We start from the raw sequence: 17,014 nt of genomic DNA on the forward strand, positions 1-17,014 counted from the left end.
TGTCTCTGTAACCTTTCATCATTATCTTTCCCCAGGGTTATCTTGAACCTCATGTTCCCTGTTATTTAGAAATTTGTATGAAAAAAGACCCAATAAAAGTCACTACTCCCTACTCAGTTTTATTGCCCTCAGCTTAGTTTATATTTATATTTATTTTAACTCGACTAGTTGTGCTGTGGAACCCAAACACTGTGATAAATCTAGTTACTCCTTCACTAACGTCTTCAAGTTTCCTATATTAGCCATTTTTCTCACCATGTTTCCCCAGTATGTAAGCTCCAGGGTTAAACAGATTACAAACTACTCATCTTCCTTATAATTTTCAAAAATTCCTACACCAGGGATTCTGTGAAACGTCAGCAATCATATTTGATTAGTTCATTCTCCAGAGACGCCACCTATCGCCTGCCGGGATTGTCCCGCCCCCACCTTCTTTTCAGTGGTCTCCCCTCTGCTCCAGTCAGTCTGAAGAAGGGTTCAGACCCAAAACGTCACCTGTCCATGTCCTCCGGTGATGCTGCCTGAGCTGCTGTTACCCCAGCGCTTTGTTTTTTACGCAAGGTTCCAGCATCTACAGCTCCTTATGCCTTTCTCTTAATTTCATCTTGATTCTGCCCAGATGTAAAAGATCGATCATTAGTTTATACGTGCTCTAGAAAAATCATAACACCCTTTCAAAAATCAAAATATAAATACTGCAAGGTTGACGCTTATTTCCAATCAATGTTTTGCTGGATACATCAGGGGAAGAGCCCACACTCACTATGTTTAGTTTAGTTTAGTTCAGTTTAGTTTAGTTTAGAGATACAGCATGGAAACAGGCCCTTCGGCCCACCCGAGTCCGTGCTGACCAGTGATCCCCCTACACTAGCACTATCCTACACATTAGGGCCAATTGTCAATTTTTACAAAGCCAATTAACCTACAAACTTGTACGTCTTTGGAGTGTGGGAGGAAACTGGGGAAAACCCGCGCGGTCACGGGGAGAACGTACGAACTGCGTACAGGCAGCACCCGTGATCAGGTACAGATCCAGGTCTCGGGTGCTGTAAGGCAGCAACACTACCGCTGCGCCACCGTGCCACACTCCCCAAAATTTGCTTTAATTTCAAGCGGAATCGTTGCCTGAGTAAACCCACTCAAATTCATTCCTTTGCACATTTCAGACTGTTTTAGAAAAGGAGGATGCACACGATTTGGTAACACAAGCTGAAGGTGATGGAGTGAGTCTGAGAGCGACATGCTGGCTCTGGGCCCTGTGAGCCACCTCTTTAGTGGACTACACAACGCTATCTCCATGCCTCTGCTCTGGTGACATGAAGCTGCTTGGAATTGGAGTCAACAATTCCCCACTAAAGAGACAGTTACATTTGAATGTGAGCGTTTAAATATTTATTTTTTGTACATCGGGTTTCCCCACTCAGTTTCACACACTTATGAAGCTAGGTTGAATTGACTAGAGGGAGTGCTGGGAAAGGGGAAAGGTGGGAGGGGAGGAGGGGTGAAGAAAAGAAGACCAGGGTGGTGCAGTGGCAGAGCTGTAGAGGTGGTGCTTCTCAGCACCAGAGGCTCCAGGTTCGATCCAGTCTGAAGAAGAATTCTGGCCTAAAATGACACGCAGCCTTTTTCTCCAGAGGTGCTGCCTGACTCGTTGAGTTACTCCAGCACTTTGTGTCTATCTTCGATCCTGACTACCGTTTCTGTCTGTGTGGAGTTTGTACGCTCTCCCTGTGATTGCATGGGTTTTCTCCGGATGCTCCATTTTCCTCCCACTTTCTAACAACATACAAGTTTGCAGGTTAATTAGCTTCTGTAAATTGCCCCTAGTGTGCAGGGAGTATTAAGGGGTTGGACACGTTAGAGGCAGGAAACATGTTCCCAATGTTGGGGGAGTCCAGAACCAGGGGCCACAGTTTAAGAATAAGGGGTAGGCCATTTAGAACAGAGATGAGGAAAAACTTTTTTAGTCAGAGAGTTGTGAATCTGTGGAATTCTCTGCCTCAGAGGGCAGTGGAGGCCAATTCTCTGAATACATTCAAGAGAGAGCTAGATAGAGCTCTTAAGGATGGAGGAGTCAGGGGGTATGGGGAGAAAGCAGGAACGGGGTACTGATTGAGAATGATCAGCCATGATCACATTGAATGGCGGTGCTGGCTCGAAGGGCCAAATGGCCTACTCCTGCACCTATTGTCTATTGTCTATTGAGTGGATGTGAAAGTAGGATAACATAGAACTAGTGTGAATGGGTGATCAATGGTCAGCGTGGACTCGAATGGCCTATTTGCACACTGTATCTCTAAAATTAAGTCTAAACAAGAACCCAGGAGAATAGGAGCAGCTGTAGGCCACTCGGCCCCTCAAGCCTGGTCTGCTATTCAATACTGTCATGACTTAGTTGGAAGGGTTTGGGAGGTAAATTGGAGGGAGAGGTTTGTGGTGATGGAGGGGAAAGAGAAAGAGGAGGGGAGGAGCGGAGGGAAGGATACAGATTTGGCAAAGGGTTAGGAGAAGGAGAAGGAGGAGGGAGGCAGGTGCAAAAAGGAAGGGCAGGGAAAAGTAGTGGTAGGGATTTTAGTAGGAAAATGGTGTTTGGGGGAAGGCGTGAAACTGGAGATGGTACAGAAAACCCATTCACACTATTTTGATGATATCCCACTTTCGTAGCTACTGAGGCAATTTAAAGAGGCCAATTAACCTCCAAACAAGCATGCTTTAGTGACGTGGGAGGAAAATGGAGCACCCAGAGAAAACCCACAGCAAGAATGTGCAAACTCCACACAGACAGCACCCGAGGTCAGGATCGAAACCAGGTCTCCAGCATTGTGATGCAGCATCTGAACCACTGTGCCACCTTTAATTGTTATTGTATTACGGATATCAGGAATATTTGAATATTACCAGTAAGAAACTATTGGTCTGACAAAACAATTCTGTCCTTGGGGATCTATCAGAATAATCTATGAAAAATACAAAATGAATATCAAACAGATCAACAGAGTCAAGAAGATTCCATATCAATCCGATAAGTATATGTTCTTGTTTTATTTATAATTTCATTTTATATATTAAGGGTTTCTGTCAGCAAGAGAAATGGCATGTTTCTGAGCCAAATGGGATTTTTAAAGTTTGATTCCATTGATTAATTTGTCTTTCAATTCACTGTTTTTCCTCACTGACTATTGAGGATAGACTGTTTTCTGCAGTCTTTTAACAGATTTCCATTGATTATCTTCATTTGTTCAGTTCCGCTTTGCTGCTGTTTTACTTTGAGTCAATTAATAAAGAACAGTGTAAAAGAATGACAGAATAACCGTGACCAGAAAGCAAGAAGTGAGAGGAAAATGCTTCAGGCAAAGAAGTTACATGTATGTGAAGTTGAAGCTGTGTACAGGAGAGGCGCTGTACTGGGTGGAGCAGTACATGGCAGCCTCGCCAACACCCAGTCTCATCCCTTTCTTCTCTTGTTGTTTTTAGTCTGTTTTTACTTGTATGTTTTGATGTATCTTTAGTTTTTGTATTATGTGGGGGTGGGGGGGGGGGGGGGGGGGGGCCTGGGGAAACTTTTGTATCTCTTCCCTCGACGGAAACTTTTGTATCCTTCCCTCGACTTTTCCCATATCATATCTCCTTCTGCACTGCGGCCTTAACATCGTGGAGCTGGCGGTCCCTTTGTTAGGGATCGACTTCGGGAGCTCCAAACGCAGGAGCTTCAACCGCCTCGATTATGGGAGCCTTGATCACCCCGATGCAGGGGCTTCGATCGCCGACTGCGGGAGCTTCATTCGCTCTGACTGCGGATGTTTCGACTGCCCCGACCGTTGGAGAAAAGGAGGAAGAATTTATGTTATTTGCCTTCCATCACAGTGGGGAATGTGAGGTCGCTGAAACAAGATGGCCGTGCTGCCTGCACTGGTGAGGACTTGGAGGGAGTGCTGTGAGTGCAGTGATCTCAGTGTTTGTAGGGACATGGCTCCATGAGGACATCCCGGAGTCTAGTGTGAGTGTGACAGCTTTCTGACCATTCGGGCGGATAGGGACTGCAGAGAGAGTGACAGCGGTCGGTACAACTCGGGTCACATCATGGTGAAGGAGCGTGTGTGTGGCCCGGACATTGGACTGATGGCTGTGGGTCTCCGCAGATGCTGTGTGCCCTGGGGATTCTCACACGCTGCTGTGGTGGCTGTTTAAGTCTATGTTTAATCTTTATGTAGGTATGTATCTTGTTGCTTTTGTTTTGTATGACTGTATGGTAAATCAAATTTCCCTGTACCTTGGTACATGTGAGAATAAAGTACCATTGAACCATTGAACCATTGAGAACTCATATTCGTAACCAGACCAAGATGTATATTGGAAGCAAGGAAGAATAATGATGTGTGAACAAATATACAGGGTATTAAAGGATTAATGAGTTGTGCCTTCAAGGCAAGATTCACTGCACTGAGATGGTTTGGCTTGGAACAGCAGAAGCTGAAGAGCAGAGAACTGTGGATGCTGATTTATACTAAAGATAAGACACCAAGGGCTGGAGTAAATCAATGGGTCAGGCAGCATCTCTGGAGATAAAGGATAGGTGACGTTTCAGGTCGGGACCCTTCTTCAGACTGATTGTAAGATGGGGAGGAGGGAAGACCAGGACAAATCAGGGCTGGCAACAGATGACCTCAGGCAGAGTGGTCCCCTGGTAGGTCAAATGTTGGCTAGGGAAGGTGTGATGTCAAGAGGGATACATGCTACGAACTGTGGATCTGGTTAGATGACTAAGGTTGATACATGCTACGAACTGTGGATCTGGTTAGATAAATAAGGTTGATACATGCTACGAACTGTGGATCTGGTTAGATGACTAAGGTTGAGGAAGGGGGCAAGGGGGGGAGAGGAGTGTTGGTAGAAGTTACACATGATGTATGCTACACATGAATCATAAGGCTCTGTTCTTCCAATTGGCGTCTGGCAATGCAGGAGGCCCAGGATAGAAAGGTCAATATGGGGAGGGGCAGCGGAACTAAAATGGTTGCAATCGGGGAGATCCCATAGGCCTCGTCCGACTGCAGAGTGATTTAATTGTGATGCTTAACGATGGCATAAGGAGACTTATTTCCCCCGGAGGGGAAAACAATACAAGGGACTATCAATTAGAGAGATGTCTAAGAAAACAAAAATTGCCTAGAGAATGGACAATGCCTTGAACTCATTGTTGGAAAGGATGGTTAAGATGGATCCCCTCAGCAAACATAAAACAAAATTGGCTATTCCCTGGAAGCACTGGAAGCTACAAGATCAACAGTTGGAAAGTGAAGACAGAAAGAACTGCAGATGCTGGAATCCTGAAGTAAACTGTAGTGCCGGAGTAGTAAGAGTCAAGGGTCAAGTAGACATAGTACTTTGTAAACAATATTATAAACAAAATATATATGCACATGCGCACGCACACACATACGCGCACGCGCACGCTCACACACACACACACACACACACACACACACACACACACACACACACACACACACACACACACACACACACACACATACACAAACATTTAAAACATAGCACAAAACAACAAACGCTTTTCTCTGTACCTCAGTACATGTGACAATAAACCAAACTAATCTAAAAGTAAACTTTCCACTCACCTGCACACCAAGGGCAATTCACAGTGGCTAATTAACATTCCAACATACACATAATTGAGATGTGAGGAGATAGTGGAGCACCCAGAGGAAATCCATCTGGTCACAGAGAGAACATGCAAACTCCACACGGACAGCACCTGAAGTCAGGATTGAACTGGGGACACTGAACGGTGAAGCAGCAGCTCTACTGACTGAGCCACTCTTCCACCAGTCTGCCCAATCTACTCATGTTCCATCTTGTCTTTATTTAGCAATTTCTTGGTCTTCCTTTGCTGAATTCCCAATTCTCAGTCGTCCTGTTATGTTGAGCCACTTTATATGTCTCTTCCTTGCATTTAACGCTGGTTTTATTTCTCTTGACAGACACAAATGAATTATTTTTTCCTTTTGGGTTCTTGTGTCTTGGAGACATTTTTCTCTGCAGCTTATGCATAATTTCTTTAAGTGTTTCCATTGCTTGTGCCTTTTAAAGTGCTCTCCCAGTTGACAAATGTCATCTCTCCTATCATGCCGAACAGAAAGCTATCACTTTCTGTTTTGAAGGGCTAATTATCATTATAATTAAGATAACCACTGATGAGCTTTTTTATAATTAGTATCACCTATAAATTCCTAATCTGGACATGTTGCATTTATGTAGTCCTCTGAATACAGGGGTAATTCACAGCACACAATATCCATACTTCATTGGAGTTGACATGTGAATATGAAGATGTAGGAATTACCTTCCTACGTTTTAATGGTGGTAAAACATTTTGGTTTGTCACACAAACAGTTTTTAGAAGTCCCACAAATGGGCAGGAAAGTGGAGCAGCGGCATAGTTGCGGCCTTACAGCACCGGAGACTGGATGCGATCCTGACCATGGTGCTGTCTGTACGAAGTTTGTACATTCTCCCTATGCATGTGTGGGTTTTCTCAGAATGCTCCGGTTTCCTTCCATGCTCCAAAGAAGTACAGGTTTGTTAGTTCATTGGCTTCTGTAAATATAAATTGTCCCCAGCGTGTAGGATAGTGCTTGTGTACGGGGTGATCGCTAGTCGGCATAGACTCAGTGGGCCTGTTTTCGCACTGTATCTCTAGTCTGTATCTTTAGTCTAAAGTCTGCCCTCCACACAGAGGGCAGTGGAGGCCAATTCTCTGAATACATTCAAGAGAGAGCTAGATAGAGCTCTTAAGGATAGTGGAGTCAGGGGGTATGGGGAGAAAGCAGGAACGGGGTACTGATTGAGAATGATCAGCCATGATCACATTGAATGGCGGTGCTGGCTCGAAGGGCCGAATGGCCTACTCCTGCACCTATTGTCTATTGTCTATTGTCTATTGAACTAGGGACTTAGGGCAACATGAGAGACACGGGCTTTGTTTTATATTTTTGCACAATATTGTTTTATTTATTCATTGAATTATTTTTTTATTATATAAAAAAATATTTATTATGTGTTGTTTATTATATTATCCATTGAGTACTGTGTTTACAAGCCTGTTGTGCTGCTGTAAAATAAGCATTTCATTGTGCTGTTTCAGTACATATGACAATAAAACACTCTTGACTCTCCAACGCCATTCCTTAGAGTGTCTCATTTCCCTGGTTAATGCCACAATGTACCAAGTTCAGGGTGTTACAGCTTTGTTGACCTGTTGCAAGATCTCACAGGTGCCCAGGAGTGGCACAGTGGTGTCGCTGCCGCAAAGTGGCCGAGACTCGTGTTTGATCCCGACATCGAGTGCTGTCTGTGTGGAGTTTGCATCTTCTTCCTGTGACCACGTGGGTTTCCTCCGGGTGCTACTGTTTCCTTCCTCATCCCAAGGATGTGCGGGTTTGTGGGTTGATCGTCCACTATCAAATTGCCTTGAATGTGTAGGAAATGGATGAGAAAGTGGGATAGAACTAGTATGAATGGGTGATAAATTGTCAGCATGGACTCAATGGACTGAAGGGTAGGTTTCCATGCTGCATCCGCAATTAAACTAAAGAAAACTAAACTAATCTAAACTAAACTAAACTAACCTAAACTAACCTAACCTAAACTAAACTAAACTAAACACCCGGAGGAAACCTAGGGAGGGAAAACGTGCAAACACAGACAGCACCCGAGGTCAGTATCGAACCTGGATCTCCAGCGCTGTGAGACAGCGGCTCTACCAGTTGTGCCATTGTGCCACCAGAAATCTGTGTAATGTTGTTCCTTAATCCAATTTTGAACAGTACATCACTGTGTCCTTTGGGGACTGAGTTGTAGGTAGTAGTCTAATTTTTTTAGTATTGATCTGATTTTAGAACCGACAAAACTAAAAATATTTTCAATCTTCCAACTAAAGAGTAGAACACAATTGTCATTAATTGTCACGTGTACCGAGGTACAGTGAAATGCTTTCACTGCGTGCTAACCAGTCAGCGGAAAGACAATAAATGATCACGTGAGTCATCCACAGTGTACAGATACATGATAGAGGGTATATTGTGAATAACATCTAGTGCAAGATAAAGCCAGTAACATCCGATCAAAGATAGTCTGAGGCTCTCCAATGAGGAAGATAATAGTCTGAAGAAGGGTCTTGACCCGAAATGTCACTCATTCTTTCTCTCCAGAGATGCTGCCTGTCCCGCTTTTTGTGTCTCTCATAGTTCAGAACTGCTCTCTAGTAGGAAAGTTCAGTTGCGTGATAGCAGCTGGGAAGAAATTGCCCCTGAATCTGGAAGTGTGCATTTTTACACTTCCATACCTTTTGCCCGACGGGAGAGGTTGGGCTGGTTGATTGTGCTGGTCTTGCCAAGGCAGCGTAAGATGTAAATGGAGTAAATGGAAGGGAAGTTGGTTTGTGTGATGGTATGGGCAGTGTCCACAATTCTCTGCAATTTCTTGCGGTCTTGGTTCCCAAACCAAGCTGTGATGCATCACAATAAAATGCTTTCTATGGTGCATCTGTAGAAGTTGGTGAGAGTTACATCCTTTTAAACAAATTAATGACCTATCTTAGGATGAGGATCCACTCATACCATTAAGTGGCTACAGAGCATTAAATAGTTACATCTTATTAAAGTGTTTGAAAGCTTTATGTGGTATTACATGTCCTCTTATCGGATCAGCCAATGTTCCACAATATGAATGAATATAACACAGTTAGTGTTGCGTAGGATTAGATACAATTACACAGCACTATTTCCATGCTAAGTGTAATGTAGCATTAAATAATCCTTACATTAAATATTGTTTCATTCCATTATATATAAATTAGAAATAGATACCCCATTAGTTTGTGGCAATGCATTATATTTTGTTGAAAGAGAGATTTGCATGCACATTACTTCTTTCACAACCTCAGGACATCCCAATGTATTTTGTAATCAATTGTTTCTTCAAATATTTCTAATCAGTGTTTTAAGTTTCTTCTGTTTAGGCAGCTTCTCAGGGTACAGGACCACTAATGTAGACCACCATTTGGCCACTGACAATACAGCTGCAGAAACAGTACCCAAACAAAAGTTCCAAGATGATGACGTATTGCGGCAACATAGACAGAATGGGAACGGGCCCATAGGCCCACAATGTTTGTGCTACACATGATGCCTGGTTAAACTGATCTCATCTGCCTGGTCATAGAAACATAGAAACATAGAAAATAGGTGCAGGAGTAGGCCATTCGGCCCTTCGAGCCTGCACCGCCATTCAATATGATCATGGCTGATCATCCAGCTCAGTAACCTGTACCTGCCTTCTCTCCATACCCCCTGATCCCTTTAGCCACAAGGGCCACATCTAACTCCCTCTTAAATATAGCCAATGAACTGGCCTCAACTACCTTCTGTGGCAGAGAATTCCACAGACTCACCACTCTCTGTGTGAAGAAATGTTTTCTCATCTCGGTCCTAAAAGACTTCCCCCTTATCCTTAAGCTGTGACCCCTGGTTCTGGACTTCCCCAACATCGGGAACAATCTTCCCGCATCTAGCCTCTCCAACCCCTTAAGAATTTTATATGTTTCAATAAGATCCCCCCTCAGTCTTCTAAATTCCAGCGAGTATAAGCCTAGTCTATCCAGTCTTTCTTCATATGAAAGTCCTGCCATCCCAGGGATCAATCTGGTGAACCTTCTCTGTACTCCCTCTAAGGCTAGAATGTCTTTCCTCAGGTTAGGAGACCAAAACTGTACACAATACTCCAGGTGCGGTCTCACCAAGGCCCTGTACAACTGCAGCAGAACCTCCCTGCTCCTATACTCAAATCCTCTTGCTATGAATGCTAACATACCATTCGCTTTCTTCACTGCCTGCTGCACTTGCACGCTTGCTTCCAATGACTGGTGCACCATGACACCCAGGTCACGTTGCATCTCCCCTTTTCCTAATTGGCCACCATTCAGGTAATACTCTGCTTTCCTGTTCTTGCCGCCAAAGTGGATAACCTCACATTTATCCACATTATATTGCATCTGCCATGCATTTGCCCACTCTCCTAATCTATCCAAGTCACTCTGCAGCCTCCTAGCATCCTCCTCGCAGCTAACACTGCCACCCAGCTTCGTGTCATCCGCAAACTTAGAGATATTGCATTCAATTCCCTCGTCCAAATCATTAATATATATTGTAAATAACTGGAGTCCCAGCACTGAGCCTTGCGGTACCCCACTAGTCACTGCCTGCCATTCCGAAAAGGACCCGTTTATTCCTACTCTTTGCTTCCTGTCCGCCAACCAATTTTCTATCCACCTCAACACTGAACCCCCATGGGTCATGATCCATAACCCTCTATTCCCGGTACTTCCATGTGCCTATCTGAAAGCGTCTTAAAAGCCATGATTGTATCTGGCTCCACCATCACCCCTGGCAATATATTCCAGGTTCCCACTGGTCCCTGTGTAACAAAACATGCCTCGCCCATCTCCATTAAATGTTCTCCCTCTCACCTTACACCTATACCCTCTAGTGTTGGACATTTCCACCCTGGGGATGAAGGCTCTGACTCTCCACCCTACCTATTCCACTCATAATTAGTTTATGATTGCAAGAAACAAAATGGAAATTTCTGGTTCAATTCTGGATAAATTTCTGAATTTGCTGTTGTTGTGAAATGCCAGGATTGAGTGGATATGGAGAGGGCGATTCCACTAGTGGGAGAGTCTAGCACCTAAAGGCATAGCCTCAGAATAAAAACTCGTGCTTTTAGAAAGGAGATGAGGAGGATTATTTTTAGTCAGAGGGTGGTGAATCTGTGAAATTCATTGCACAAGTGGCGGTGGGGGCCATCATTGGGTATTTTTAAGATGGAGATTGACAGATTTTTGATTAATAAGGGTAGGAAGTTATGGGGAGAAGGCAGAACTATGAGGTTGAGAGGGAAAGATAGATCAAGAACGAATCACACCCTGGCCACTCCCTCTTCTCTCCTCTCCCATCGGGCAAAAGGTATAGAAGTGTGAAAACGTACCAGTTTCTTCCCAGCTGTTATCAGGCAACTGAATCATCCTACCACAACTAGAGAGTGGTCCTGAACTACTAGAGAATCTACCTCATTGGTGAACCTCGGACTATCTTTGCTCAGACATTACTGGCTTTATCTTATACATGAAAGGGAAACGTTATTCCTTTATCATGTATCTGTACACTGTAAATGGCTCGATCGTAATCATGCATTGTCATTCTGCTGACTGGTTAGCGCACAACAAAAGCTTTTCACTGTACCTCAGTATGCGTGACAATGAACTAAACTAAACTAAACTAGATCAGGCATGGTTGAATGGCGGAGTAGACTCAATGGGTCGGATGGCCTAATTCTGCTCCTATGATTCATGAATTTAAGAACTACTGTGAGGCTCAGTGAGCTTGTGGAACATGGCCAACAAGATCGAGGCACTAGCGATTGTGCCTGAGTTCCAAACTTACTGCTCCAGTGAATATGGGCCAACTGTTTGACACAGACCTGTCTCTGTAAGTTCCCAGCCAAACACATTTGCTGTGATGGTGGAATTGCAGACTGGCCAAAGACAGTAGAATTCCTCTCTTGCACGAAGCAGTGGGATAATCCAGTGGTTTAATGATCATAATCACTGACACTCATTTTTATTCCAGTTATTTTTAATTAATTGAATTTAAATTCCACTGCTGACACAGCGGGATTTGAACTTTAGTATGCGCATCATTATCGCGGCTCCGGGGATTACCCGCATGTAATATAATCGCCATGCTTCCAACGTTTCCAAATGCTATGAAACCTCTCACCCTGGACAATCCCCACCCACACCCATGGCCGATCGATCTGTTGAAGCTAAGCCCATTGTTGCCACAGCTGGAGCAACTACTGCATGTTACTAATCGCAATGAGGGAAGGATCTGTCCTTTAACCTTCATCGTAAGCTGCAGATAGAATTGTTTTCTAATCTACTGACCGCCAGCAGTAATTTAAATCGTCAAGTAAGAAACTGCAGATTAGTTTACACCAAGTTAAGAAGCTAAAGATTGTAGGAGAATGAATGGGTTTAAGATAATACAGAGTTTGATGCTTTAAAAAAAAAATTGTGCAAGGTTGGTTGAAATGATCTGGATTTCAGGCTTGACGGAGAGCAGGCCTATTGATTTATGCAAATTAAACACAACTTGTACGCCTTTGTTTTACTGTGGAGAATACTAAACTGAAAAGGAAGGGACAATGGCAAAGGCAAATTCAATTGAGAGAGCAAGAATGGGATTGAATTAATTGACAAAGACAAGTAATGGGTAAAAGTCAGACACTAGTAGATGTTAAATACTGTCAAAGTGACAGGGGTTTATTAGTGCAGATCCACCACCAATTTTCCAGCAACTGGTGGTCCAGACCCTTCTTTAATCCGGATAAAATTACGAGAGTGCATTTGACATCTACGACTCTGAACATGTGGCACCCAGGCTGGTATGGCAGCCGATCTCGACCTCATCAGGACTTCCGCAGCCGATCGGCGGATCAAATTTTCTCCCTGCTGTATTAACACAGAAGAAAAATTATTTCAATCATGACTTCACAAGATCCCATTCTGTGCCAGTGGCTTGCAGCCATTGAGAAAAAAATCAAACATTCATAATTGACATCAACCAGGGAAAACAGTTATGAATTCATTCACAGCTACATCATAATGATCAGATTTTCAAATTTATTGATGTTCGTGGTATTTTAATATGCAACTGCACAAGAACATTGGAAATAGGAACAGGACAATTAGCCATTCAACACTTCTCCAATATTCAATGAAATCATGGCTAATCCAAATCTTGAGCTCAACACCATTTTACCACAGTCCCCATCAACTCCATCTACACCATGCTGTCTCAGAAAAGCAGTTTAAAGGAGATGTGCCAGGAAAGATTTTGTCCACAGACAGTGGTGGGAGCCTGGAATTCACCCTTAAGGGGAAGAGGGAAAGGTTTAGTGGGAAGCTGATAGAAAACCTTTGTGGGGTGGAGGGTATATGAAATGAGCTGCCAGTGGATGTAATTGGAGCAGGTACTATAAATTAATTTAATTAAAATCGTTTAAAACATTAGCGACGCAGTGGTGGTTTCCGACGGGCACGGTGATGGACGCCCCACACATCTCTGTCTTCCACACAGCTGGCAAGCTCCTCTTTTGTCTCTACATCTGTGTCATCCATCAACGTTTTCAGCATCGTCTTGTTTGGTCGTCCCGAGTTCCGCCTTCCGTGGGTGGGTTCCCACAGAACAACCTTGTTTGCTGGTATTTCTGGATGGCGGTGGTGACAATGACCAGCGAGCCTCATCCTTCTCGACTTGATCTTCTCAGTCAGAGGTGGAAGCTCCTCATAGAGCTGGGCATTGGTGGTGTGGTCCCTCCAACTGACATTTTGAGCATTCCAAGCATTCAGGTGTAGACACCATCGAGAGACTTGGACAGTGCTCGAGTGAGAGTCCATGCCTCACACCTGTACGATAATATTGTCTCTACAGTTGCATGGAAGAATCTCAGTTTGAGACCCTTAGACATCTCAGTTTGAGACCCTTAGGTAGTATAACAGCATTTAAAAGACATTTAGACGGGTGGTGTCAGCCGCTGTGCCAGATTCTGCTCCTACCCTGAAGAAACCAGAGCACCTGGAGAAAAGCCACATGGTCACAGGGAGAACGTACAAACTCCATATAGACAGCGCCCATAGACAGGATCGAACACAGACCTCTGGTGCTGTAAGGCAGCAACTCTACCGCTACGCAATGCGCTGCTCTAGCATGTTCTTGAAACACCAATTTATCGGAACATATCAGACACCATTCGGAGGTCCTATCTTCAATGACAGTGCCCTTGTATTAGACGGTACTCAGATTGGGACTGTACATTCCTTAATGGAATTGAGTCAATACTGAAGCTGGAAAGGAGAGGTGAAGGGAATATTGTACGCTTGACAGCTTGAATCAATACAAGCAGGCTGGCTGATAACGGCAGGCTGTTACCATCGCATTGTCAAACTGCAAGGTTACAGTCTTGAACTGCACTAACAAATGTTTATAAAATGCACACATCACTCTGGGATTGAAATGACCCAGAACAATCAATTGCTGTATATTCTGAGGCTTCAAACACGGACTGTACACAGTGACAGCTGAGGAAAAAATATACTGGTGGTCCCAGCATCTGTTCCAGTCTGTGCTGAATGAATTTTTCTTGGTTGCACTAGAAATGGAAGCATTACAATTAGCTTCCACGTCACAAGCAAGAGTTTTGCCAGGGCATAAAGAGTAGATTAGTTCATTGTCATATACACCAGTATACAGCGGAATATTTGGTTCTTATGAAGCTCACAGAGTAAACAATGTTATACTATTAGTATTACAATAAATAAATAGTATTACAATAAATAAATAAATACAATGGGGGTGGCACAGTGACATAGCTGCAGAGTTGCTGCCTCACAGCGTCAGAGACTCGTTAAATCCTGACTCCGGGTGCTGTCCGTGCCGAGTTTGCATTCTATCCTGTGACCTTGTAGGTTTCCTTCGGGTGATCCGGTTTCCTCCCACATCGCAAAGATGTGCGGGTTTGTTGGTCAATTAGTTTTGGTAAAATTGCAAAATTGTCCAGTGTGTGTAGGATAGTATTAAAAGATGGGGTGATCAGGGACTTGGTGTGCTAAGGGGCTTGTTTCCATGCTGTTTAAGATAGTATTAAAAGATGGGGTGATCACGGACTTGGTGTGCTAAAGGGCTTGTTTCCATGCTGATGGGGTGATCACGGGCTTGGTGTGCTAAAGGGCTTGTTTCCATGCTGTTTAAGATAGTATTAAAAGATGGGGTGATGACGGACTTGGTGTGCTAAAGGGCTTGTTTCCATGCTGTTTAAGATAGTATTAAAAGATGGGGTGATGACGGACTTGGTGTGCTAAAGGGATTGTTTCCATGCTGATGGGGTGATGACGGACTTGGTGTGCTAAAGGGCTTGTTTCCATGCTGTTTAAGATAGTATTAAAAGATGGGGTGATCACGACTTGGTGATAAAGGGCTTGGTGCTAAAGGGCTTGTTTCCATGCTATTTCTCTAGTCTAAAGTAAAGTCCATAAGATTTAACGCTTTCAATACGGAAAATTCCTGGTACAGTTCTCAGTTCTCAGCATCATAGCACATCAATTCCACGGCAAAGTCCAATATCCGCAATGAGGTAGAGGAGAATCGGACAGTACCGTATACCTAGAAACAGAGTGTAGAAACAAAGAACTACAGTTGCTGGTTTATACCAAAGATAGACACAAAGTGTTGGAGTAACTCAACGGATCAGCCAGCATCTCTGGAGAAAAAGGATGGGTGACGTTTCTGGTCGGGACCCATTCTTCAGATTGGGTCTGAAGAAGGGTCCCAACCTGGTACGTCACCCATCCTTTTTCGCCAAAGACCCTGCCCGACCCGTTGAGTTACTCCGGTACCATCTACCTAGTTATGTTCTGATCTGCCCTTAGATAGCCCTTCAGCAATCACTGCCTGGGCTCAACCGCCCCCACACAGTCAAGAGGATAGACACAAAAAGCTGGAGTTACTCAGCGGGTCAGGCAGCATCTTTGGAGAAAAAGAACAGGTGATGATTCGGTTCGAGACCCTTCTTCAGATTGATGTTTGACCCATTGATTAACTCCCAACCCCCACCCTCTGCCACCAGCTGAATCACCATCTTAAGACTGAGAGGAAAAGAAGGTAAACTACGTGATGCTTCGTTCGTGTGGCGAATGAACTGAGAAAAGTTTGCCTCTCTCCTTGAATATAGATTGGATACTGCAGGTCCATCAGCTATTTATTTAATTCTCAGCACCGTGAAAGAAAGTAACTGGAATGATAGAAAATGTGCAATGATTGGCATTCAGTCCGCAGAGTCTGCAGCTGTGGTGATATATAAGGTTCAGGAGGAGTGTGCACTTTGGCCCCTGTACAATATTTATTTTAGCAATTGAACTTCGGTTGCTAAATATTTATGAGCTTCATCACAGTGGGTGAAAGTGAGCTCTTTTGATAGGTTTGCAAGTATACATTCAGAATTGATCAGAGCCTCCCAGGTATTGGCAGGACCATGGCCTAATGAGATCTGCTGCCTCTTGGACCATGCTTATATCAGTCTGGTTCATCAGCAGAGCAGACTCAGTGGGGAGCACCTTGCAGCGCGTCGCAGCCCAGAAGAACATTCAATACAGAGGCTTAACCTACACCACCCTGGCAAACACTCTCGCTTCCCATACACTGGAGGCGAGTAAAGGCCAGAACAAACCAGGGCCAGCAGCCGATGACCTCAGGAAGGGTGGTGCCCGTAATGCCCCATTGTTTAGGAAGGAACTGCAGATGCTGGTTTAAACTGAAGATAGACACGAAAAACTCAGCGCGTCAGACAGCATCTCTGCAGAAGAGGAATAGGTGACGTTTCGGGTTGAGACCATTCTTCGGGCTAAGAGTCAGGGCAAATCTGACTATATCTCTTGTTCCCCTTTCCCCTGGCCCTCAGTCTGAAGAAGGGTCTCGATCCAAAAAGTTACATATTCCTTTTCTTCAGAGATGCTATCTGACCCGCAGTTAATCCAGCATTTTGTGTATCATGGCCTGTTGTTGGCTGGGGAAGGTGGGATAACGAGAGGGATACAAGGATACAAGGATGAGAGGCAAGATACAAGATTACGGTGAGAGGGGGAGTGGGTGGGGGGAGAGAAAGGGAAGGGAAGGGAATGCCAACCCAGTGGTATGAACATTGATTTCTCTAATTCCAATTAGGCAGCATGGTGGCGAAGCGGGAGAGTTGCTGCCTTACAGCGCCAGAGACCCGGGTTCGATCCTGACTATGAGTGCTTGTCTGTATGGAGTTTGTACGTTGTCCCTGAGACCTGTGGGGTTTTCTCCAGGATCTCCGGTTTCCTCCAACACTCCAAAGA

Source organism: Rhinoraja longicauda, chromosome 11 (assembly GCF_053455715.1).
Source record: "Rhinoraja longicauda isolate Sanriku21f chromosome 11, sRhiLon1.1, whole genome shotgun sequence".
NCBI classification, from domain to species: Eukaryota; Metazoa; Chordata; class Chondrichthyes; order Rajiformes; family Arhynchobatidae; genus Rhinoraja; species Rhinoraja longicauda.